Raw genomic sequence first — 24,645 nt, 5'->3', positions numbered from 1 at the left:
TGTCTTGATGATGCCATCAGCCATGTTCGGAAAGGGTATCCCCTTGTCTCCCAGCAGACATCTTTGTATGGGCCAATGACCTTAGAAGGAAGCAGGCACCCATGAGGTCTCCAGTATGTAAAGGTCATGGCAGTTCCCAGGGTAGCTGGCACAGACCTCTAAAATTTGGCCTCAATTTGCCACAAATTACTTGAAATTTTTAACCTTGTATGCTTTGTTCTGTCTAAGCAATCTATGACCAGTATGGCTTTGTTTGCTGTGATCTATCTGTACTGCTCACAAAACAAGACTTTTCACTGTACTTAGGTACATGTTATTACAACAAATCAAATCAAAGCATTGAGGGAGTTAAAGCTTTTACCTTTCATAAACATTGCAAGGCAGTGATAAGGATTTGAGAAACAACCTGGATGCAGTCGATACTGCCCACCTCATGGGGGAAGCCTGTGATGGTGGAGAATCTCAGTGCCTGAACTGCATGACTCTTCTTGTCACAGGCAAGAGTACAAAGGGCTGTCTGATGATGATAAATATATTAATAACATCCCAAATGCACTTGTGCGTTTGAGATTTGAGACACATCATACAAGCCATCATTTGCCCACTAATATAAAAATTCAGGGCAGCTGCAACTTGACATCCACCAGCCGGGATTACCCACCCAGTCCTTGTGAGTGCTAGTCATCATCCAGCAGGTGAGATAATTCAGAGATGACGGCATGGGACATTATTAATCATCACCGGCCCTGTCTTTCAGACAGTTAAAGAAAGTTAAACTGAGGCCTATAAATTGTGGGCCTCATCATTTGCCTGCTTTCTGCTTCTAAATGGATTCAGTCGTGCTGCGTCTTTCTCTAGACACATTGCAGCAGCTGCTGGCGGTTACCATTAATGCTGGGCCTGTTAAAGATTTTCTCATTTTCTTCCTCTGCATTGCCTTCTGAGTTTCATCAAGACCACCATGACTCCAGTGAAGACGTTCTCCATGTGACCCCTATGAGCAGATAACCTGTGAAGATTGTCAATAAGATAATTCCTGATCCCTTGCATCCAGAAAAATTAAGCATAATATTATGTCCTTACACAGATCAGCATGAAGACTTTCCAAGGAGGGCATGGTCATGTCTCAGTAAGAAGGTTTAATAATGTAACCTTCTTGAATCACACAGTTTCCAGCCACAGTATATTTTCTACACTGCGAGTAGATTTTTGTTTGCAAGTCACCTTGAAGCTATCCCCATCCTAAAAAAGCAAACACTCCCTCCAAGTCCATGTCCTTTCTGATATTTTCTAATTGGCCCATTCAGAGATATTATTACATGCCTCTTGAACACCTCCTGGCACAAAGATAAGGTCATTTCCACTTCCTCGCAAGAACCCTACATTTCCTTTCATACGTACATTTCATTATGAGAATATGACAGCTGCAATGTGTGGCCTTCCCGCACATGCTATGCAATGTGGTTGACAAATAGGAACTTTTGGTGAAGCTTTCAATTTCCTTATTATCATTAAAATTGTTGATCTGACATGACAAGGAGACAATCATTGTGTGCAATTTTTTCATAATCCATTAACAGAATGAGGGCGTTGCTGGCCAGGCAGCATTTATTGCCCATTCCTAATTGCCCAGAGGACAGATCAGAGTCAACCACATTGTTGTGCATCTGAAGCCACATGTAGGCCAGACCAAGTGAGGATGGCAGTTTCCTTACCTAAAGGACATGAGTGAACCAGATGGGGTTTCCTGAAAATTGGCTATGGATTCATTGCCATCATTAGAAATGCAATGTTCATGATTGCTTGAAGACATAATTTTAACTCTGAATTCTTACTGACCATCCAAACAAGTGCAACTTGAAGGCAGTTGGTTGGCTTTATTGAATGAATAAAGGCATAATTATTCTCAATCCCTTTACAGAGAGGTGGGAACCACAGGGGTAAAAGAGCTTCATCTTCCCTTCCAACTTCATTTTGATTTAGCCCCCTTCCCTCTACCTACTTCTTCCTCACCTTTGGGGTCTGTATTGCCCTTAGTGAGTTTTACATGTATACTAATCAATGAGCGAACACACGAGATTTAGTGATGGTTGTGGAAGGTAATTTGGTGATGAGAAAAACCATTCAGTTGTATGTGGTAAGTCTTCCAGATATAATTATTTTAAAAATGGCATTATTGCTGCAATTGGCCCAGGAAGGCCTCTAAAGAAAATTCGTTACTCTAAGAGGAAAAAAAGTAACTTACTTCATGCACTTTGCAAATGGTGACAGCCATTTTAGAATGCTGGAAAGTTTATTTTCAATCCTATGAGGTAAGGTCTCAAGTTGGTCTTAGTATGAATGACTTGCAGGCTCTGTCTGTGACCAATTTCCTCTCATTTTTCATTTTCCCTTTTCTGGTGCTGCTTCTTCCATTTTGGTTGAACCCCCTTACATCAATATTAATGTGCCCACATAACTCCCAGATCCCATTAAGGAGGTAATTCCAGGAATTTGAGGCTCTGTATGTCTGACACACTGCTATTGTCAAAGGCTGTACATTTTTAAATGAAGGGTGATTGCTAATGGGATGCTGGCCTCTGAAGAGTTAGTTCATACCCAGTCCTGAGTTGCTTGCTTTCCTAAGTGTACCATGAACTACATTTTGATAAGTCCCCTGACCATTGTTGAGCAAAACCTCGAATGACCGTAACTCACTTGCCTGGATGAGTGTAGCCCCAACAACACTGAAAATCCTGGAATTAGCTCCCTAATGGTATTGTGAGTCAAACCCCAGCCGGTGGACTGCAGTGGCAGCTCACCACCACCTTCTCAAGGGCAGCTCGGGATGGGCAATTAATACTGGCCCGGTCAGCAATGCCCACATCCCACAAAATGAATACATTTTAAAAAAATCTCTGTAACGTTCAAAGAGACTTTTATGTCACCCTGGGCAGCTCACACTTGACCTCCAGGGCTGACGATGGCCCTGTCCCCGTACTACAAGGACATAGATCACTGAATTCTTTTAGGGTCAAATGTCTGACTGACTGTAATTAGACAAGCCCTTTGGTTGATTATGGTGCTATGTCCTGACCGACTATTCTCCATCTATGGCCGAATATCCATGAAGTGCCATCCCCCTTTACATTTTACACATTGGCATTTGATTGAAGCAGTGTAGTTTCTTCAGAAACTGCTGGCACATCCAACAGATCTGAAATTGACATAACCCTGTGTCACGTACATCCACTGTCTGACTGACATATTTACTGTTTGGTGCTTCCCTCCAATTTCAACAGCCTGCATCTCCCTCTGTGCAAGCTAAACTGAAGATGCTGCCAGCCTGAAATTCAGTGATGAAGACTTTGTGTGTTACAAGGCAATGCCATCCACAGTGGCTGCATGTCTCCAAGTAAGCACTGAGGTCCAAAGATGTGCAGGTTAGGTGAGTTGGTCATACTAAATTGCCCTTAGTTTCCAGGGATGTGCAGGCTAGTTGGATTAGCCATGGGAAATACATGGTTACATAGGGTAGGGTAGGGTGTGTGGGTTTGGTTGGATGGTCTTTGGAGGGTTGGTATGGACTTAAAGGTCCAAATGATTTGCCTCCACACCTTGCAGGTTCTATATGATTCTATGACAATGATGATAATGATGATGATGTCGATTCTATGAAAGGCAGTGAGAGCTAAGAATGCAAGCTAATACCAATAAGATACCAGTGTCCATGACGGTACAAATTCATTCTGTCTAGATCCTTAAGATACTTAGCTGCCCTGGCATGCAAAGCAACTTGGCAAAAGCATGTAAGTCCTGGATCGAGAGGAGATGTTTGAAATTGTGAAGTGTCAGCTGACTTGGTAGAAGAGCAATCATGAAGATGTGGTATGGTACAAAGTGTGCCAATATCTGAGTAACATGGACGAATGGTGGTGCGGAATCATAGCCTGGGCTATGCAGAGATTTGTAGAAAAAAGTGCTTGCTTGTAAAGTGAAGGTAGATGAGCAGCACAGGCATTCAGAGAGCTGCAACAGATGCTGAGGAGCAAAGTTGCCAGATACCATTCTGTTTTAACTCCACCTGCTTTTTCACTAAAGGAGGAGAAAATGTAAGTACAATTTTAACAAGGCAAGTTGGTGTTTTAATGAGATGCAAATTCATGGAAATAAGCTAATTGCCACTCAAGGGGAAGATTCTGCCATTGTTAAATGAAACTTGAAATGTAAATTGGACAAAGTTTATTCAATATCAAGTATCTAACTTTTTTTTATTTTCACCCTATTTAGTTATCTGGTTTGCCATTACTCCTGCCACACCAGGGAGAAGCAAATTCCACTGCACAAATAAAGCACAAATACATTGTCACATTTATCAATCCTCTCTATCACTTCTTCAAAGAGATTAGTTAGGTTAATCAACAATGAATTCACGCAGACTGTACCTTTATTAATTCATACATCTTCAAAAGAGAATTAGTTTTTGTTTTTGACAATAGTGTCCTGTAGTTTCCCACCACTGACATGACTGAACTTATCCCTCTTCCCTTTATTGAATCAAGGTGCAATATTTCAAATTCTCCTTCCCTCACAAGTTTAAGATCGGGGTTAAAGCTTAATTATTTCCATTGTTGTTTCCCTCCACAACTGAGAGTACGTCTCAGCTGGCTTAGGTTAACTTGTAGACTTTGAGTAATCCCAAACGATTTATCTAAGAAATATTAATAATGCCATTATATTACAGATTCAGGTTTGAGACCAATATCTGGTTAGTGAAAGATGTCCGCATTGGAGTCTCATTTGTGCAGTTTTTCTACAGCCAGGGTGAACAATATCAATGAAGTTCTGCAGACTGGAAATCAATTGTTAGTTACACGTTTTATCAGATTCTTAAACTTCGCACGAACTGCCTTCTTTTGAATTGGCCCAGTTGTAAGACTTACGTGATCTCATGCCACAAGTTAACAACTCCAATTCAGGGGCGGCACAGTGGACGATTGGTTAGCACTGCTGCCTCACAGCACCAGGGACTTGGGTTCAATTCCACCCTTGGGTGTCTGTCTGTGCAGAGTTTGCACATTCTTCCCATGTCTGTGTGGGTTTTCTCCAGCTGCTCCAGTTTCCTCTCACAGTCCAATGTCGTGCAAGCCAAGTGGATTGGCCATGCTAAATTGCCTGCAGTATTCAGGGCTGCCTAGATTAGGTGGACTGTAGGGGGATGGGTCTGGGTGGGATGCTGTGAGGGTTGGTGTGGACATGTTGGGCTGAAGGGCCTGTTTCCACACTGTAGGGACTCTATGATCTATGAATTTATACCTGAATCATAATGCACACCAGTTGCATTAAAGCAAAGCTCAAACAACTTCATATTAGTGGTTATGCCTGGTGTAGAAATTTCTAATTATTTGTCAGTTTTACAGTTTTGAGGCAGCTTAGAAAATACACAATACAAGCTTATGTAACAGAAGCCAGAATGTTTGGAAAAATAGGAGAAGGTTAGAAGGGGTTTTGTATCCACCATGATGTTTATATGTATAAAAAATATCTTCTTTTAGTAAAACCATCTTTAAATAATGAACAGTGAATCTGTAACAGAAATGTTAAAAACATTTTTAAAGTATTCAGTTTGGCACTTAGGCCAAAGATTGATTTTAATTTCTTATAAGTACTTAAAAATGCAGCATGTTTCAGATAGATTCCGCACAGTGGTTGTATGAGGTAGGGGTGAAAAATGCAGACTGTGCTTGTTCTGTTCCCTTTGCACAGAGCCAGACTTGGGTCAAACTCCATGCTCAGAAATGTATGAAATTTATCAAGGCCTCACGATTGCTGGCTGATCCAGAACATGTGGGGCACTCCTGGCAGCACAAAGCACATTCCTACATTTGCGGGCTCTGCATGATATTTCAAACAGCTCCAGTTTCCCTGGATATGACCTGCTGCTGAGAGTCATCTGCTATGTAAACACGAAAGACTTCAGAACGTCTGTTTTTATTTCCAATACCAATGGCGATTTGCTCACTTGTTCTTTTCCAATTAATCTTTGTTTTATTGTAGTCAGTGAGGTCAAAACAATTTGAAGAACACTGCTGAGCTCACCAACAATGCTATCAACTTCTGGTTAGAGATATTTCAATCTTAGTTGTTTTGATCAATTGATTACAAGTATCCACACCAGTAGTGAATATTAAAATTTTAATTCTGGAATAAATTAGTGGTAAAATGTTCTGAATGTATGGTATAAAAACATAAGAATGTGCAAACTGGAGTACAACCTCAGACCACACAGCCCCATCACTTCTGTTTCAAGATTATTTTCAATTTTCTTCCCATCCAAACATGATCATTCTGTTTTAACTTCACTTGCTGGTCAGTTTCATTGTTCATTGTTAAACTTGCACGTAGAAAATACTGTCCATCAGTTTGTAGCTGTTAACTTGGCTACAGCTTTTGTAATTAAAAAAATTGTACTGCTGTGATAATTACCTTTGGAGACCAAGACATTATTGATTTGACAGCCAAAGGCAGATTTTACAAATTGTTGTTCAGGCATAAATCTGCATTTTGTTGGGATTACAGTATCAGGAATTTAGGGAGATGGTTAACAATATCTGTGTTTTCCATCTGAACCCCCAATATGCTCATTCTTAATTTATGAACCACCAACATAGTTACAGAGTAACTTGTGACACTAAGGAAGGTCATTAGAATCAAGACCATGCTGTCTCCCCACTGAGCAATCATTGCAATTCATGGGGATTGGGGTAGAGTCGGCTAGTACAATGGCATGGGGTGGAGTGGGGTGTGACATACACCCACTGGGTTGTTGACAAAGAAGCTCCAGGAGTTTTATCCATGATAGTTATTACAATTAAGCCTGGAAGGGTAAATAAATTCTTCATCTTCCAATCTTGAGGTTCATATGACAGAGTTGCAGTTTTTTAAAAAGTGTGAGTTTCCATTCAATAAATGCTTAGCCATATCTTACCATAAAACATAGAAGGAGAAATAGGCTATTCAGCCCATCAAGTCTGCTCCACCATTCAATGAGATCACAACTGATCTAGTAATCATCAACTCCACTTTCCTGCTTTTCCAACAACCCTTGATTCCCTTACTGATTAAAAACCTGTCAATCCCAACCTTTAAAATACTTAATGACACAATCTTGGCAGCCCTCTGTGGTGAAGAATTCTACAGAGGCAAGGTCAATAAGGAAGAAACTGAAGATGGTGTTTTAGGCCCGACCATCTTCGCTGTTTCATTAATGGCCTTCCTTCCCTCATAGGGTCGGAAATGGAGATGTTCACTGATGATTGCAGAAGATTCAGCACCAATTGTAATTCCTCAGATACTGTCACAGTTTGTGTTCAAATGCAACAAGACCTGGACAATATCAAGGACAAAAGGTTGGAAATGTGGTAATGCTGGTGTCTCATGAATACCAGGCATTGAGCTTCTCCAATAAGAGACAATCTAACCACTGCCCTTTGACATTCAATGGCATTACCATCACTGAAACATCCACTATCAACATCATGGGTGTTGTCATTGACCAAGAGCTTAATTGGATGCGCCATATGAATGCAGAGGCTACAAGCGCAGGTCAGGGGTTAGGAATGCTGTAGGAAGTAACTCACCTCCAGACTCTCCAAAGCCTGTCCTCTACCTACAAGGCACAAGTCAGGATCTTGATGGAATTCTCCCCACTTGCCTAGATGGGTGCAGCTCCAATAACGCTCAAGAAGTTTGAAACCATCCAGAATAAAGCTGCTTCCTTGATAGGCTCCTAATCCTTAAGCATTCATTCATTCCCCCACTGGTGCCCCCAAGCAGCGATCTGTACTATTTACAAGCTGCACTGTGCAGAAATTCACCAAAGTACTGGAGATAGCACATTCCAAGTCTACAAATACTTCCATCTTGAAGAACAAGAACCTGTAAGTTCTTCTCCAGGGCTTTCACCATTCTGACATAGAAACATAACACTGCTGCTTCAGTGTTGTTGGGTCACAAGCTTGGAATCCCCTCCATAAGGGCCACATGTGGGTCAACCTAAAGCTTGTGGACTGCAACATTTCAAGGAGTCAGATGACCGCCATCTTCTCAAGAGCAATAAATGGTGGCCAGCCAGTGATGTCCATGGGTGAATAAAATAAGTTCTCTACTGAGCTTATGCACCTTGGTCCTAGAGTCTCCCATAAGGGGAAACAACCTTGCTGCGTCACCCTGTCATGTCCCCTAATAAATTCATATGTTTCAATAAGGCTGCCTGTCATTCTTCTACACTCCAATGAGGACAGGCCCAATCTACTCAACCTCTCCTCAGAAAACGATCCCTCTATACGAGTTGTCAGTCTCGTGAAATTTCTCTAATCTGCCTCCAACACTGTAGGATCTTTTCTTAGATGAAGTTTCCAAAACTGTCCACAGTATTTCGACTGTGATGTGACTAATGCCTTGTACACTTATAGTATTCATATACTTCATTCATTTTGAAATAAATTATTATCATTCCATTTCCCTTCCCTATTAGCCGCTGAAGTTGAATACTGGCTCTTTGTGATTCATGCAAAAATTCTTCAGTTTTGTAGCTGTCTGTTGTTTTTCTCCATTTAAATAATATTCATCCCCTTTATTTCCCACATTTTATTCCATCTACTAAATTTAAGCCTACTTGCTTAGCCTATCCATATCCGTCTGCAGACTCTGTGTCATCCTCACTACTTGCTTTCCTAACAATTTTTGTTTCATCTGCAAACTTGGCTAAAGTACATTCACTTTCCTCATTAATTTAAATCAAACATACCATAAATAATTGTGATCCGAGCACTGAACCCTGTGACATTCCAGTAGTTACAGATTGCCATCCTGAAAATTTCTCCGTTATCCTAACTTTCCATCTTACATTAATTAGTCAGTCCTCTGTCCAGGCAAATATACTAACTCCAATACCATGGGATGGAAACAGAAGTTTCCGAAAAAGCTCATCAGGTCTGCCAACAACTGTGACAAAAAATCAAAGTTAACATTTTGAGTCCGGTGAGCCTTCCTCAGAAACTAGGCCCAAAATGTTAACTCTGATTTTTTCTTCCCAGATGCTATCTGACCTGCTGAACTTTTCCAGCAACTTCTGTTTTTGTTCCTGATTTACAGCATCTATAGTTTTTTTTGATCCAACACCATGGGTCCTATTAAGTAGCTAATGTGCTGCACCCTATCAGGTGCCTTCTGAAAATCCACATATATTACATTCACTGTTTCATGATATTGATCTTGTTTCTTACCTCTTGAAAGAATTCTAGTCGACTTGTCATGAATGATTCCATTGAATGAAGACAGGCTGAGTCTACTTGGTCATATTTCTAAATTTCTAAATGGTCTATTATTACATCCTTTATAGTAGGCTTTACCATTTTCCCAGTAACAGATTGGAAGCTGACTAACTTACAGTTACCTATTTTTCTCTCCTTTTCTTTTTTATATGAAGTATAGTGTATAGTGTATTATAAAGTTTTCCAATCCTTTGGGATTTTTCCAGAATCTAAGGGTACAGGTAAAGCTATGAGAGACATGCCAGACAATTCCCTGTCAGCTACTCAAAACTAAATGGTTATTGCATTTTTATTCAAGGTAGGTATAAAACTTTTAAAAAAGATAAAAACCCAACCTCAATTCTACAGTGTGCATTCACACAAACAGATATACAAGAACAAGGCAAAGTGTGAGGAAGTGGAATTTTAAAATGGTTACAGTTCTTAGGTGAAGGAATTTCCATTCTGATATTGGTCTTGATGTTCTGATGATGTTTTGTGGCTGGCCTGATTTTAGTTATTTCCCTGGTTTTTGTTAGTTTGATTGTATTTGCATGTATTATAAGATCTTGGTTCTATCAGGATTGATCACCTACGACAGACAGACAGAGAGAGAGGGCAAAAGAGAGAGAGAGAGAGAGAGAGAGAGAGAGAGAGAGAGAGAGAGCAAGACCTTACATTGTTAGGAGCTCTTCTTGATGTTACTGGATGTTACTGTTTTTGGTAGCAAAAACAAACTTACAACCAGGACTTCTCACAAGATGAGCTTTTTAATATGTGAGCACTGGCAGATAGTGTGCAATGGGGACATCGCGAGGTCACATTTTTCAAGGTATTTTTCCCAATGAAGCAATACTTTTGCTATTCCCCGTAACATAAGAATTGGGCACGGATATTGTGTTATTGAAAAATCCAACAGACGTTTACCACAACTAAATGCACACATTATACTCCTTAGACATGTCAACGTTAAGCTATTAGATTGCAACAGAAGACCATGTTTCCAATACATATCAGTCTTCAAGTGATCCAGGTTAAATTGCAGTATGGGACTTTTATACTCTCAGGTCACATGCTATGATACAGCGATAATATCTGGAGAAGGTTTCTTAAAATTATATTGACATGATTGTGAAATATAATACCATGTGTCTCTTTTTCTAAAGATTACAATGTATCCCAAACAGATATAAATGGTTGTTCATAGGCACACGTTGCCTTTTTAATCATTGTACTCACAGCCAAAGCAGACTTGACAAGAATACCTTTGAAAACTTCAGGCGATGGTTTTGGAGACTTGGCAACTCATGCTGGACCTCTGATCATACACCCTTTTGGGGAGATAAGCTTTGTTCTCTGTTGCACATGTTTGATAACTTGCTGCAGTTTTTTTATATAGAATACCTACAGTGCAGAAATAGGCCCTTTGGCTCAACAAGCCCACCCCAACCCTTGGAGCATCCGTCCAGACCCATCCCCCTATAACCTACCTAAGCTACATACCCTGAACACTACAGACAATTTAGCATGGCCAATCCATCTAGCCTGCACATCTTTAGATGGTGGGAGAAACCAGAACACCCAGAGAAACAGACACGGGGAGAAGGTGCAAACTCCACACAGTGTGTTACTTGAGGATGGAATTGAACCCAAATCCCTGGCACTGTAAGGCAGCAGTCCTAACCACGGAGCCACTCTGCCACCCCTCAGATGGTTGCTGTCAGCTAACCTCACTACACAATCATCATCTTCAGAATGCTCCTACTTCATCTCTTTGTGCGTGATTCTTGTGGCATACACTGTTCTGGGCCCGCTTCTGTTCCAACACAATGACAAACCATTATCAGTAAGTATCTATGATCAGCGAGTTGTATATTACAGCAACCACTGCTGATATCCATGTATTTGTCTTTGTATTTCCAATCTGCACTCTCAGTCCAGTGCACAGTTTTGTCTATCTGCTCATTTCTGTATCTTTCAGTCTTGAATACTTTTAAAGATGAATGTCCTATTTTTCAGAATGGTTAGACAATTGGTTGCTGGGTAAAGTAATTTGGACTTGCCTCCTTAGTATAAGTTATGCTAGGAATGGTAATACTTTCTCCATTGTTGTTGTATAACATACAGTAATCCAATGTAAAAATTGTGTTTGTTTTGCTCGATGCTTAAAGATAATTCATTTGATAATACATACAATATATTCCACTGGGCTGTTGGAGTGTGAATGGGGAAGGTGACGATGTGGTATGGGTGATTCCTCACTTAGTACACATGTCTTAAAATGATTTGCCAGTGTACTGCTGTGTCCACTAGTCCAACATTTCCTTTTCAAATAACTGTAACAGATTTAACAGTTTAATTTTATGTTATAGTCTTATGCTTTGGTATAGACAGGGAGTTTCAATCTCCCCTTTCCATGATGAGTTGTGAATTTGAGTCATTGTTGCAGCAATACTTGTTGTCAAGAAAGCTCAACCCAGGGATATTTGAAGATCTAATCACACATTCTAGATGGTGAATGTTCATGTCCACTTAATACCCTTACGTAACCTTTTCAGGGCGCAATCAAGACCTTCAGTAATGTTATTTAGACTTTACAAGTTCCAATTTAACGTCGCTATTTTCAGTTCAAGTGACTTTAACTGCCATTTTAAAGTTTCACAGCTTAGATTTAATATTTTCCTATCAATACAAAGTGCAATTTTTTAATGTTAGTTGAAGGGTTTTAAGATTAAAAGTCTATGCTTGATTTGATCATGATAAAATAGTATGAGGTAAAAGACTGAATGCCCAAACATTAGGGGAGCATTTGACTGAATGTTGCATTAAGGATCCCGGCAAAACAAGTGTAAATAAGAATTGGGGGAAACCTCTCTGACAGTTGGAATCATACTTAGCACAGAAGGAAAATGCCCTGGTTGTTGGACTTCAGACATTTCAGCACAAGGACATCACTGCAGGAGCTCCTCAGGGTAGTGTCCTGTGAACAACCATCTCAATTGCTTCATCAAAATTCTTCCCTCCATCATAAGGTCCGATGTTGGGAAGCTCACTGATAATTGCCCAAGTTTCAGCAATATTTGTGACTCTGCATATACTGAATCAAGACTTGAAAAGCTGCAAAATATGACAATATCCAGGACAACTGGGCTGTCAAACGGTAAGTAATATTCATGCAATACAAATACAGGATAATGATATTTTTCAATAGGATAAAATCTAACCATCACCCTAAACATTCAATGGAAACGCCATCATTGAATCTTCCAGTATCAATATCCTGGCAGTTACCACAGACCATAAACTGAACTAAACTAGTTTAGTCATATAAATGTGGTGACTACAAAAACAGGTCAGAGGCTAGTGATCCCACAGCAGGTAACTCACCTTTTGACTCCCCGAAGACTGGCCATCGTCTACAATGCACAAGTCAGGAGTGTGATAGAACATCCACCATGACCCTGGAGGCATGCAGCTCAATAACACTTGAGAGTCTTCACACCATCCAGGTCAAAACAGCTTGCTTTATCGGTACTTCATCCAAAAACATTTACTCCCTCCATAATCTATACTCAATAGTAGCGGTGTGTACCATTTACAAGACGGCCTGCAGAAGTTCACCAAAGCTCCTTTGCAGTGTCTTCTAAATCACAATTAGTATCAACTAAAAGGACAAAGGCAGCAGATAAATGGGAATTCCATCAACTGCACATTCCCCTCCAACCTACTCACCATCTGCACTTTGAAATATATTGTTATTTCTTTAGTTTCACTGGTCAAAATACTGGAGCTCTCTCCCTAAGCAAATCGTGGGTGTACCTATCCCAAATGGACAGCAACAGCTTGGGAAGGCAGCTCACCACCACCTTCTTAAGGGTAACTAGGAATGGGCAATAAATGTTATCCCAACCAACAATGCCATCATGCCAGGATCACTGAAGAAAAATAAATTTACAACATAAAACTGACCTGGAATGGGCAGTCTATGTGAAAATCTCCGCAAATGGTGAGGGTTACCATCCATTATAGCAGAAGTTCAAAGGGTTGGAATTTTCAAGGAGTTGAAATCACATGCAGATTGTCACTTTGCTTTTTCTTTTCATAGTTAGAAAGGGCTCTGTACTTCTGACAGCAGATTTCTGTCTGGTCCCTTGTAGTGTCAGAGAGTTGGGAGAGTTGTATGGCAGCCATTTGCCATTTTCTGGGATTTGAGGCCCAGAATCAGACAGACACTTTGTCAGCTTCTGTGAAAGGATGCATACATAAGGTAAGTGTGAGGTTAAAGGGCAAAGATAGGGTGTCATGCGGGTCAGTGCCAGGTGGATGGGGTGTCACGAAGATAGGTATAAAGTTGCTAATTAGAGATGGTGTCAGGTAGGTAAAGTGCCAGGTGGGATGTTGCCATGTGCAAGGAGACGAGAGTGTCAGGTGAGTATTAAAACATTTAGGGTAAGTCTGGGTGGCAGGAGGTATTAAGCTTGATTGGGAGATGGGGTGCCTTCCCTATTTGCTTCTCCTACTATGTTGTGCTTTGTTGAATAACTTTGAAAATCTATATACACAATATCAACTACACTACTCTCCTTAACTCTCTTTGTAACTACATCGAAGATCTCAATGAATTGAGGGAAGCAAGGTTTTCCTTTAATAAATTCATGCTCATACTTTTCAAAATGCCAAATAATTTTGTTCCAGATTATTTTCTGTAAATTTTTCCTCATTAGCAATGTTATATGACTTTTCTCTAATTGGTGTGACTATCCCTTTCCCCTTTTTTCAAACAGAACAATAACTTTGGAAATTATTCAGTACTCTGTCTCCATCACCACATCTAAGGAGAATTGGAAGACTATGGATCAAGTTCCACAATTTACACTCTCACTTCCTTCAGCAAACTGGAAAGCATCCTATTCAGGCCATCGCCAAATAAGAAGTTGAGTGTTGCTGAAAAGAGAGATGTTGCTGAAGCATTTTGGCTTGTACGCAATAGGGCAATGCCAGATTTCAAACAATCGTAACAATTTATACTGCAGCTCAACTGTGATTGGCCATGACTTTGCCACAGGAAAAGTGATGAGCAACTAAAGATTCCACAAAGTCCTAAATAATTCAGGAAAGGCACAAGGTTTGAACATAAAATCATAGAATAAATCATAGAATTTTACAGTACAGAGGAGGCCATTTGACCTATTTATATTGAGGTGGGTAATCTCACAACCTTAAAAAGTACTTGGATGATCATCTGAAGGTGTCATGATAAGACTATGAGTCAAATGCATTAAAGTGGGATGAGCGTATGTTTAATGTACAGACTTGACAGGCTGGAGATCGTCTTCTATACTGTATGATTCTATGATATCCTTCTTGTTTGCTGAAAATAGATGTCTGTTTATGGAAGTGTGTCAAGTCTAGCAAGTTTAAGTGAGCCCATTACAAGCTCAACCAGTTAAGTTCTGAAGAAGAGCTATGTCGGACATGAAACACAAACTCTGTTTCTCTCTACACAGTTATTGCCAGATCCATAACTGATGAGTTTCTCCAGCATCCTCTGTCAGGCTCAAAAGATTATCTCTGTTTCTCTTGCCACAGAAGCAGCCAGGCTTGTTGATTTTCTTCAGCAACCAAAGTCTTTCACTTTTATAGAGATAGTGGGAACTGCTGATGCTGGAGATTATGAGACAACAGGTGTAGAGTTGTTGAACACAGCAGGAGGAGGAGCAGGAAGGCTGACATTTTGGGTTTGGACCCTTCTTTGGAAATGGGGGAGGGGAAGGGGATTCTGAAATAAATAGGGAGAGAGGAGGAGGCAGATAGAAGATGGATAAAGGAGAAGATAGGTGGAGAGGAGACAGACAGGTCAAAGAGGCGGAGATAGAGCCAGTAAAGGTGAGTGTTGGTGGGGAGTTAGGGAGCAGATAGGCCAGGCCAGGGAGGATGGACAGGTCAATGGGGCGGGATGAAGTTAGTAGGTAGGAGATGGGGGTGGGGCCAGAATGCCCACGGTTCCCTAATCTAGATCATTAATATATAAAGTGAAAAGTTGTGGTCCTATCACTGACCCTTGCAGAACACCACTTGTGAACTACCATCCTGAGAAAGAGCCTTTTAACCCCATTCTCTCCTTTCTGCCAGACAGCCAATCTTCTATCCATCCTAGTACCTTGCCTCTAACACCATGGGCCCTTATCTTACAAAGCAGCCTCCTGTGTGGCACCTTGTCAAAGGCCTTCTTGAAGTCCTGGTAGATAACATCCATTGGGTTCTCCTTGGCCTAACCTGCTCATTATTTCCTCAAAGGATTCTAGCTGATTTGTCAAGCATGGCCTCCTTAGGTTTGTTAGGCTTCAGAGAACTGCAGAAAACTCAACGTCAAAAGTGAGACTAAAAGTTTCCTATTCTCATCTCCAGGTGTTTCCCTAAAGCTTAAAAAAGTGTCAAGATCCAGAGCTCTCAAATAAACCTTGAGTACCATTATGTGCCTTACTGGGATTCAAAACAATCAAAAATAAAAGTCAATTTGAGATGATTGCAAAATCTTTTGACTCTAGAGCCAGGCCTTAAAACTATTTCAAAATTAATCACCATGGCTACAAATACAATTGCAAGTTGATTATTAACTTCAGAGCCCTCCATTACAGGGGCAGCATGGTGACTCAATGGTTAACTGTGTGAATTTTCTCCATTTCCTCCGGTTTCCTCCCACAGTTCAAAGATGTGCAGGTAAGGTGGTTTCGCCATAGTAAGCTTCCCATAGTTCCCAGGGCAGTGCAGGCTAAGTGGATTAGCCATAGAAAATGCAAGATCACAGGGATAGGGTAGCAGGGTGGGTCTGGTTGTCGTGCTCTTTTGAGGGTCAGTATAGATTTGATGGGCTGAACAGCTTGCTCCCACAACGTAGGGATTCAATGTTTCTAATTCAAAAATCAAGAACGTAATTTACAATATATAAAATTAAATTTATTTTCCACAATTTCCATCACATTAAATATTCTTAACTGAGAACTTAAACATCTGAACCCTACTTAATTGACAGCTCTGGTTGTTTATGTTTCGCTCTTAATTTCACAAATTTTTTTAAATGCATGTGCATGGAACTTTTGTTGTACAAATGAATGCACATGAGTTTTAAATTGTTAATTTTTTTTGTTTTGATAATGCTTAATTGCATGTTCCATTTTAGATTTTATTTTAAATCAAACTGTTTAAGTATATGATGGCTGAGCTTTCAAGCAAGTGGCCTTTGAACCAAAGCTATCTGGCCCAGAGGTAGGGACACTACCACTATACCTCAAGAACTATTTCATAATGTTTAGTTATTGTTGTTAGGCAATAATCTCAGTCTCAGAACAGCAGCAATTCCTTAGGTTAGGTACTTTCCCTCATCAACCTGTTCAATTAGGGCATACCTCTTGAGCAAGTTGGACTGGCTCAGAGGCAAGGGGCACTATTACTGCACAACAAGAAGTCTTTTCACAATGTTTATTTATACAAGATTAATTCGTTTCAACTGTCCTCCCATTTCAGGCATTTAAACTTCAGGTAATTAAACTTGGAAGAGTCTTGATGATTGACAATTATGGGCTGTCTTGGTGCAGGGTTGTGTCCTTCCCTTTGAGCCAGGAACCTGGGATTAACATTTCTAAAGAGATTGATTAGAAAATATATGATTGACACTAGTGGAATTCTTTTTAAAACAATGTAAAGTTATAAATGAATTACTCATTTAAAAGCTTTTTTGACATGTTCAGCCTTGGCTGTGTGATTCATTGCTTCTACACCCCTATAGTGGGTGAATTGGCGTATATGTTCCGAATCTTGTTGTGAGGCATGACAGGCCATATGAGGTGGAAGAAGGGGCATACCTGGGGAGTCAGGCCATGAGGAAGACCTTTTGAATTTTCCCCTGTTGAGGTGTTGTGAGCCAAGCAATTGATTCATCCAGGTCTGGAGTGTTAGGTGTGGGTTCTCAGCCTAAGCCAACTCATATTCTTGAAATGCATGCCTGAAAATCATAATTTCTTGAAATCGGTTTGGGAATCCTTGAATTGCTAAATTTAAAAGTGGAAATCCAGTCCCATACCTGTTCAGGTGAATGTAAAGAATTCACTGAGCATTGAGGAGGAATTGCGATGTTTCATAACATTGGCCTGCAACCATTATAAATTGATGATCTGGCTATCTGCAAATTTATTATTAATTTTACACCATGTTAGTTGTTGCATTTGCATGTGTAAGAAAGGCAAATGTACATTGACATTAACTCATTAGTTATAAAGTGCTTTGGGAGCCCATAGATTGTGAAATGTTGATAGAGACTTAAACATAAGATCAAAGCTGTTGGATAGCAAGTTTGTTGTATGAGGAGAGATTTATAGAGTCATATTGAAAAGGGACCTCTGGTCTATTAAGTCTGCGTTGGTCTAAAACAAACACCTAACTATTTTGGTTCCATTTTCTAACGCTTGGCACTCAGCCTTGTATGCCTTGGCATTGCAAGTGTACATCTAAATACTTCTTACATTGTTATTAGGGTTTCTGCCTCGACCACTTTTACAGACAGTGAATTCCAGATTCCAACCACCCTCTGAGTGAAATTTCTTTTTTCGTATATCCCCTCTTAACCTCCTGCCTCTTACTTTAAATCTATGCCCCATGGTCATTGATCCCTCTGCCAAGGGGAAAAGCTCCATCTCACCAACTACAGTTTGGAAAAAGATGCCATCTTACATAACATTTAACATTCTAACAGACTGGACAGAGTGCAAACCAAAGTTATGATTCCCCTTGATCATGTTCTCAGGATACTCGATAGGCCAATTTAGACTGAAATGAGGAAAAATTTCTTCAATTTAGGGTAGTGAATCTGTTGAATTCTCTGCCACAGAAAGCTGTGGAAGCCAGGGCACTGAATGTGTTAACGAATAAAATAGATAGATTTCTTGAAGCTGTAGTTGTTGAAGGATGTGGGGAAAGCATGAGATTATGGCATTGAGATAGAAGATTAGCCACAATCATGTTGAATGCTGAGCAGGGTCAGTAGGCTGAATGGTCTATACTAACTCCTATTCTGCCAATTTTTCTGTTTTCTATAAATTGCCAGTTAAATCTATGCAAAGGTTGTAATGCAGCAGCTTTCAAAACAGTCATCTTAAAATTAAAACAATACTCTGGTTTCGGAAATAACATTTACAAGGAGTTAAGGAATTTTACTGAAACTTGGATACTGAAAATTAGTGATGCCTCAGGCTTCCTGGGATTTGTTTTTCATGGTGCTAAGCTGCACAAATTATGGCTACTATATTTGGGAAAGAATGTGAATAAATGCATTAAAATTTTAAATAATGTATGTTGTTGATAGTATTAACTGATAACGTTAACTATGCTTTAATCCTATGTTTGAGATCTGTTTTAGACTTTTAATGAAGTAAATTCCAACTTTGGCTCAAATCAATGTAGTAACAAAGCTTATTGAAATACACTCCATGTGTTTATTTTGTTTTTTTTAAAAGAAATCCCACCTGGTTTGTCGCAAAGCAGAATGGATGCACTGTTAACACATAACATTTTATTTTAGCATAATAATTCAGTTATTTATTCTTGCTATCTTTCAATTGTCCTTTCCTCCTAAGTTGCAAACTGTTTTTTTTTCTCAATTCTTATATCTTGTAGATTAGATCACAGTGTATTCACAATGATTGCCTTAGGTTTTCTCCTTCTCCTTGGTGTCTTCCACATTTAATAGGTCCTCTCCACTGAACGAAGAAGACAATCCATTCGCCCCAAGCTTGACCTATACCTTTCAGTTCAGATTTCAATAGATTCATAACTAAATCTACTGTACAAGGTAATCTGTGTTAAATTGTTCTGTGTAATAAAAAGAGAAAATGCTGGAAATATTCAGCATACCATCTAGTTTCTGTATGCTCAGGAAGTAGATGTCGATTGGGCTGATGGCAACTTTCCTAAAATCAGCCTGAACATCCCTGGTTTCATGACTTGGTGCAACTCACTTTTATATGGCTGTGGAGGAAAATTTCTTGGAAGTCCATGAGCATGGATATTAAATAAGAATAAGCTAGACTTAGGTGTGATGTTGCCATAGTATTATCTATACATAAATAATAGCCATGTAAACAGCCTAACAATAAGGCAAGTGTATTTCTCAATGATTTAACACCTTCAAGAAAGGAGATATAAGAGCAGGAATCAGGTGGAAAAATGAGAGAAAAAAAATGTATGAAGGAAACATTTTGGTTCTGATGTTGCCAAACTAAAATTGGATAGGATTATGATTGTAAATTATGTTGTATTGCATTGTGAACATATGACCATTAACGTGTGATTTCTTCCAAAGTGACACTGACCTGCTGCCTCTAGATCTGATGTCAGTTCCAATTCATCTCCTCAGGTGAAACGTATTGGAACAGATCACTATTCAAATTTTCAGTGGCATATTAAACAGAAAATACATGTCTCCACTAAAAGTATTACTAATACATGCTTGATTGAAATATCCTTATCATTAGCCAACTTAATTCATTCTTACAATTATATACAATCCACAGGCATAAATAGCACCAAGCTACATATAACATTTTTAAGTGTGCATATGTTGATTGATCAGTCTTGTATTACTGATAACTCAAATATGCCTTTAATATAAAATGTGACCACCTAGACAGTAGAAACAAAATGTATTAGAAATATTGGTTAACGACTAAGAATATCAACTTTGTTTTTTTCAGTTCTTTGTAGTTTAATTTTATACTAGACGTAAGCATTCATAAATGACAGAGAATAGATTGCTTTAATACACTGCATTCAACATCATTCAGTAAGCGTGTGTTGGCAAAGAATTTTTCACTATGAGGCAAAATGTGTTCTAATTACCCCACAGATTAAAACAGAAGCAATGTACTTTTGAAATTACGAAATTGCAAATAAATGAGATTGACTTTTGTTAAGAGGTAGAATAAATAGCTTTGATTTGGTTCATACAGATACGGGCATTCTTGGTTTATATCAAATTAGATGTTAAATAAACCATTACATCATCAACATCTCAAATGGTGACCTGCAGAATCCCAGGTTTTGAGGCCTTAAACTCCAGATTTTGCAATATTATGTTTAATGATATGTTTTATATTTCCAGTTCTTAATTTTTTTAAAAGATAAGCATTTCAGTTCAGGTTTCGGTCTTTAAATAAGTTTAGTCTGTTTGAATTGCATCATTATTCTGTTAGAAATATATATGTTATTTGTATATACTTATGCACATATCATGTATAATATATTTATACATACTCACAAGGATATACACACATACCTTTGGTTGTTGCCATTTCCTTGAAAAAATTCTGTACTTTTGGATCAACGCCAACAGAGGTGTCAAGTTCCATATGCCCTTGTCATCGGCTGCTGTGCTAGTTTTGCAGTACAGGCAGCAGCTGCTAGACAAAATAATCTAAATTCTCACATGTTCCCTTCCTTCAGGAAATAACTGACATTGCTGCACAATTCTGCCAGTTAATGGTGCCACACCTTATGTTTATGTGCTGAAAATTGTGCCCTATGTGATTAAAATTTTAACCCTCCATCTTCCATTGCTCTTAGCAACACCATTACTGCAATCGGAATTTTGGTGCCATTATTTCAAACAACATATTTAAACAGCACGTATCTTGTTTTTGAGCTACTCTAATTTATTTTCAGTCTAATAATTGCAAAAATAGATTGCCTCCATTCAATCTGTGATTGAATCACATCTTACCTTGCAGTGAAATATTCATTGTCAGGACCAGACATGATTAATATGAAATGCAATATACTAGAGCAGTGCTTTCTCTGTCACTCATTCATGCTAAAATCTATTATAAAACATTAAAAATATAAGGAACTGCAAGATAGAAATCTTGGGTCTTATACTTAAGGCTCCACTGTCAATTCATATATGATCCTAAGCATTTTATTTACCAGAGTATTATCTCTAATTTCATAGGCAAGCTTTCAAGATTTACTATTGATGCCACAGTGAGTTTTTCAGGAAATATTGATGCTTTTAATCATCTAGATCCTATATAAAGTAATTAAAATGTCTTTAATGAACCATGAATGAAAAATGCCATATGTGCAAAGGAAGTGAAACTTACTTTGATTTTTTGCAATAAGTACTTTTGCAAATGAAAACGTAACATATTTCTGTATCATTCAAAGAAAAACTCTAAGCTTTCAGGTATAGGTAGTGAAGAAGAAATAGTATGTTGGCTTTCATGATGAGAGGATTCGAGCTTAGGAGCAGGGTTGCCTTGATGTAATTGTACAGGGCCTTGGTGAGACCACACCTAGACTATTGTGTGCAGTTTTGATCTCCTTACTTGAGGAGGGATGTTCTGGTTATGGACAGAGTGCAAAGTTTTACCAGACTGATTCCTATGATAGAAGGGCTGACTAATGAAGAGACTGGATCATTTAGGAATATATGCACTGAAGATTAGAAGATGAGGGAGGATCTCATAGAAACCTATACACTAATAAAACATCATCAGGGTTGATGCAGGAAGGATATTCTTGGGGAGTCCAGAATGAGGAGCTGCAATTTAAGGATATGGGATAGGCCATTTAGGACTGAATGAGAAGAAATGTTTTTACCCAGAGAGTGGTGGACCTGTGGAGTTCTCTGCCATAGAAAGCAGTTAAAGTTAAAACATTGAATACTTTCACAAAGACATTAGACATAGTTCTCAGTGCTAAAGGGATCAAAGGATTTGGAAAGAAAATGAGAACAGAGTGAATGATATGACATATAACATAAAAAATGACACATATAACATATTGGATGATCAGCCATGCTTGTACTGAATGGCTGAGCAGGCCTGAAGGCTGGCCACCCTCCTGTTTATTCCCACAGAGTCTTAATGCCAGAATAATGAATATCCCTGTCCAAAAGCTACAAAGGAAAGACGAGGTTCAACCGGCACACACCAGAAAGAAACAGAATCAAAACTGGAAGAGAATTCATAGTCTGAATTTGGTGAATTTGATGTTGTGCTCAGAAAGCTGAATCAAAGTTGATGCACTATTCCTCTGACTTGTACTGGGGTTATCTTCAGGAAGATGATGACAGAAATGTGAGTGTGAGAACGCAGTTGTTGATAAATGTGTCAAGCAACTAGAATCTCAGCGTCACACTGTGGACTGGATGGAGATGTTCTGCAAAGATTCCACAAAATCTAAATATTGTGTGCCTCAGTATAGTGGGGGCCCCATTGTATAATGTTCATACAATACACTAAATTGAGAGAAGTAAAAGTCAGTTACCACCTGATCTCTAAGGAGTTAAGGAGGCCATTGATACTGAGGAAATAAGAAATAAGCTGAAGAAAAATGAAATAAAAGTGCAGATATTCCATCGCTTGTGATTTAAGGGAAAGGTGGTTTGGAAGGTAGACGGTAGGGGAAGATGTTATTGGTGGGTTAGCATTATGCTTGAGGTGATGGAAATGGTGAAGGATGATCCTTTGAAAATTGGTCCTGTTGCGTTGGATAGATAGTGACAGAAAAAAAGAATCCTTTTATGATTCTGGTTGGGGGTGAAATGAGATAAGGGAAGGGGTGGGAGCAAATGCATAATAAAGGGTTGGAAACAGTTGAGGACCAGAACGAACACAATAGTTGGGGATGTCCTTGTCTGTTCAAAAAGGTAGACATATTAGAAACACTGTCCTAAAATTCCACCTCTCCAAGTAATGTAGCCCCTAAACCATATTAGCTCAGGTTATCAATTCATGTCAAGTGCCAAACATGGATTGACTCAGTAACCACTGAGTCTTACGGTACTTATCACTGTGAAGGATTACCTTACACCATTTAGGAATTTTAGCTACAACACTAGAAAACTGCATAGCCTGACTTTGATTTTTAATTCAATAAATAATAAACTGAATCTCACTTGGTTGATGGAGTCATTGTTAATGTATTGTAAATGCATGCATTTTAAGAACAAGAACAACCATTGCAGCTCGATGTTAGAATCTGACTGATAATAATCATTACAAACATTCTAGCATATTATGTGCTGAATATACAAGTAAAACCTGATAAGAGCAGGAACCTATGCCTCATGCCTTAAATGACTCTGCCAAGTATTCTAGTATCCAGCAGGTTGTAGCATTCATTGTATCCGAATTGAAAAGAAACATTAGAGGCTGGATTTTATGTACTAAATCTATTTATTTTTTACGTTCTGCGACCCCTTGCGCAATGTTCAGCTCAATTGCCTTGTAACATCATACAAATTCAGTTGTCATTAATGTAATGTCAAGGGATTGTGGAAGTGCATTTAACATAATTGATGTAGTCCCACAACTTTAGCTCGTTTGTATTGTTGAACAAAATGGTATCAGATGGAAAAATGTAGCCTTCTACCAGAGATTGCTGGCGTCAACCTATGCCTAGTAAAAAAAACTTTAATTTCTTTTCCGCCTACATTTTTAACAGTGACGATAGAGCAGCTGCGACGTTTGTCATATTGTCAAATAGTATTATTACAAGAAATATTTAGTCTTCAACTGATGTTGTAGTTAATGAAGATTTCTACAATACGTTGCTGCAAAATCCTGCCAAAATTGGAAGGTAAATATAAGCTATTAATACCTTCCTTGTCAGTACATCAAGAAAAATGAGTGAGGAATCATCCAGCTGATTTAGATTTTAATGTGCCTCAGAATAAATTAAACAATGAGGAAGCCCTCATAGAATGAGATAGGGTAGTGAGGTATCTGTCTCAGGAGTGGAGAGCTGAATTGAAAGGCTTCTTGCAGCATCATGAGAGCATATGCAGAAATAGAATGGGAGAACTAATAATATAATACATGAAGTTGACATAGGGAATGTTGTTCTGATAAAATAACACCCTTACAGTCTTAATACTCTCAAACCAGCATGAGTACAGAAGGAAGTGGAAGTGATGCTCCAAGAAGGCATCATTGAGCCAAGTCAAAGTGAGTGGAGTTCACCGAACGTGTTGGCTACCAAACTTAATAGCACTCAACAATTTGGAGTAGATTATTGAAAGGTTAATGCTGTGACTAAATCAGACTCACACCCAATTTCAATGTTGGAGGGCTGTGAGGAAAATGTTGGACAAACCATTCACAGCACTAAGTTGGGCTTAATTCGTAGTTACTGGCAAGTGCCTTTGTCGGAGAGAACGAAAGAAGTCTCTGCATTTGTAATCTCAAATTTGCTATACCAATTTAAAGTAATGCCCTTTGGAATGAACAATGCACAAGTCACTTTTCAAAGACTTATGATCAGGATTGTAGCAGGATTGACTAATAGTGCCAACCATGTA

General features: G+C 39.0%; 1 protein-coding gene across 1 annotated transcript in view; it reads right to left on the bottom strand.

Annotated features, from left to right (window-relative positions):
- The window catches only part of mef2cb (myocyte enhancer factor 2cb), a 301,354-nt gene extending 280,623 nt beyond the window's left edge, over window positions 1–20,731 (bottom strand). The window contains exon 1 of the mRNA XM_059644758.1: window positions 20,620–20,731. The gene's annotated coding sequence lies outside the window, so the exon portion shown is untranslated. The remainder of the gene's footprint in view (window positions 1–20,619) is intronic.
- Window positions 20,732–24,645: the final 3,914 nt, after the last annotated feature.

The sequence above is a fragment of the Stegostoma tigrinum genome, chromosome 3 (assembly GCF_030684315.1).
Source record: "Stegostoma tigrinum isolate sSteTig4 chromosome 3, sSteTig4.hap1, whole genome shotgun sequence".
NCBI lineage: Eukaryota > Metazoa > Chordata > Chondrichthyes > Orectolobiformes > Stegostomatidae > Stegostoma > Stegostoma tigrinum.
The sequence above is the reverse complement of the archived record's forward strand: the minus strand, read 5'-3'. Positions and strand labels throughout refer to the sequence as shown.